The following is a 2978-nucleotide window of genomic DNA, read 5'->3' on the forward strand; positions in this document are numbered from 1 at the left end:
GCAGGAATCACATTCATTTTGTGCACTGCAGCATCCTAGAAATTCATGTGTGGAGCCTCTTTGTACCACCTGAAGAGTTAAAAAAACCTTTCCAGCCAAGAAGAGACTTTATACCCGGTGTTGGTATATAAAGGCTGAGGTTATGGTCACCTCAGACACGAGCAGGGGTAGGAATGATGAGCTACACTAGTTATAGAGACATTATTTCCACACCTATGAAGGAACCATCCCATTTTCGACAGAAGAATGTCAGTGCAGCTCTACGGAGTTTCATTGTTTCTGAACCCAGGCAAGGTACATGAGGTTGGGATTAGAACGCTGTATTTGTCAAACGATGAGGAAAAGGGTAACATTTTACTAAAGGTTAGCCCACTTCGGACACAGCCAAGTTTAAATATCAAGAAATTTAAGTACAGTCATTTGAGCATAAAAGCAATTTCAAGAAGGTGCAGGTAGAGATGAAGGCGAACACCTCAGCGTGATGCAATTCTGATGTACACTGAGATAAGGCGAACCCTAACAATCGTATCATGAACCTGAGCGTGGCAGCCGTGCCGTCTGTCCCACAGGACAGAGCTCACACAGTCAGAGAAAACCAACACAAAGTTTGTCAGCACGGAACTCATACACAAGACAACACTAAAACCAAAGTCTCATGATTCCAGTTTTCAGAAAAATGAGACCAAAGGGCAATGTTCACCTTAAGTATAGAGCAGAGAAAGATCTGCAAAGGCTTCGACTCTCCCTACGCAGGTCAATCACGGAGCTACGTTACGGTGTGGTTTCCTAAGCTGTGGCAGAAGGGCTGGGGCAAGCCCTCCCTTGCTCAGTCCTGCCTCCCCCACTCTGCACCTTGTCGCAGGACTAGCATCCCATCGCTGGATTATCAATTGACCCAGCTGAAGAGAACAGACTTTTTTCTTTCTCCTAACCGCACCACCATGAGTGCGGGCACAAAAAGGGCAGTAGAGGCAAACTTTCAGCAATAGTTCAGTTCATCATGAAACCACCTCCTTAGTTCGTACATTGTTGAAAAATGAAGGGCAATAGAGTCTACCCTATGCTAGGGAAGCAGATCAAAGTGGGATTGGTATCAGGGAGTGAACTGAAGTGGAAACTCTTCCCTGATTTTGCTAAACCACCTTTTTAGGAACTGAGCAAAATGGCTCAGATTTTAACCTCAAGTTGGGACAGCATCAGCTCTGCAATAAACAAAATTTAACGGGTGCCACAGTGAGTTTGTCCTAAGTACATGTTAAATGACCAGCCTTGGCACCTGCGTGAGGCACGTGAGGTAAGTCCTGCCATTACTCATCTGCTGCTTAACACTCATCAGGCCCCTTGCTAGCAGGGCACCACCTGGGAGCACTGCGATTCATGCCCTTCAGCAACAGGCAGGTGAAAGTTCTCTTGCCAATTCCGAACTGTGCCACCCATCAAGGTCTCTGTGGTCCTGCTCCCTAGGAGGAGCGAGCCGGCCGGAAAGCACCGCTTCACAGATTTCTGCCCCACCACGTCTACCGGGGACTCTGTTGATACCACAGATTTACAAAGCTTTGCAAACTGAGGACCTTACTTAATGTATTTGCATTTAATTAGTCCAACATTGGTTTTAAACCAGGTTTTAGAAGCCTCTGTCTTGAACATATGTCAATGCTGAATTAGCGAGAATTATTAGAGTGGTTGTCTATAAAGCAGTACAGGTATTCTCCCAGAACCACCAGGGAAACATTTAATCTGACTGTAACAAATCTCACAGAAACTGAAGCCAGTGAAGCTGTCAAACGTAGAAGGAAAACAAAATTGCATGGCATACGAAGCTAAGTAGCTTTACAAACGTCATTTCCTTTTAAAAACAAGCAAATTGGGACCATCCTATTTGAACACGTATTTAAAAATACATCTTTTTACATCACACAGTTTTCATTTTTGTCACACAGGAAACTTTTTCCAAGAGGGAAATAAATAGCACACAATACTTAAAAAAAAAAAAGATAAGTTGCTGCCTTGCCCCTGAGGTGCTAATGTTTTTAGCGTTTAAAAAAAAAGTTTCTGGTGCAAGAAGGAGATGCACAAAGGTGCAAAAGTGCCTTTTTTCTTTTCGGAGCAGTGAAAAGCACAGCTCGCCTCTTTTCTAGGATGTTTTACATGCTTAATTTGTACATTTTGTAATCAAAATCTCTATCTAAAATGGCAGTGTTTATGCATACGTCATAGATTCAGTGCTCTGACCTCACCAAAATGCTGAACGTAGGCGGGAGAGAGAAAGGCCTGAAACGGGCTTTCATCTGCTCCCCTCAAAGCCAGTTACATCGCCTGCAGCAATAGCAGAATTATCTTCTTCCTAACCTTTAGGAGACCTCGTCAGAAGAGGCTTCAGACACATCACTGAGACAGTTTAAGTGATTCTGGTTCGCAGTATGGCTTTTCACACCACAGTTTTGCTTCCGATTTTTAAAGTTTAAAACCCAAAGGTTCCACAGTCCAGTTCAAGGTTCTGCAGTTTCCAAAACTAAACTTCAGTCTCTATGAAAAAGGACAGAACTTTCTCTGCCCAGTCCTAAACTAAGTTTAGCTTTTTGCACTAATACGCCATGTATTATTACATACGCTTGTTAATTAGGTGCCTGTGAAGCTATTAACATTATTATAGTTTTGCACTCTGCGACAAAATTAGACATTTTAAGCATTTATTCATAGGTAGGGAAGGAACTGGTTCTTTAAGCAAAAATTGCTATAAATTTATAAATACAAATAGTGCTTATGTTTTCTTCATTCATGCTTGAACAGATTACAAACTGAATACAATGAAGTTACGGTTAAGCACCCCACACAGACAAGAGGGATAAAAGAAAAGTTTGCTGGTATATACTATACTTAGTTCAAGGACACTATAAGTTATTTTTTCAGTGTTCCCTAACTCTGCATTAGTTTTAAGGCTATATATACAAATATGTATATTTCAAAGTTAGGGAAAG

The sequence above is a fragment of the Buceros rhinoceros genome, unplaced genomic scaffold (assembly GCF_000710305.1).
Source record: "Buceros rhinoceros silvestris isolate BGI_N320 unplaced genomic scaffold, ASM71030v1 scaffold3319, whole genome shotgun sequence".
Classification (NCBI taxonomy): Eukaryota; Metazoa; Chordata; class Aves; order Bucerotiformes; family Bucerotidae; genus Buceros; species Buceros rhinoceros.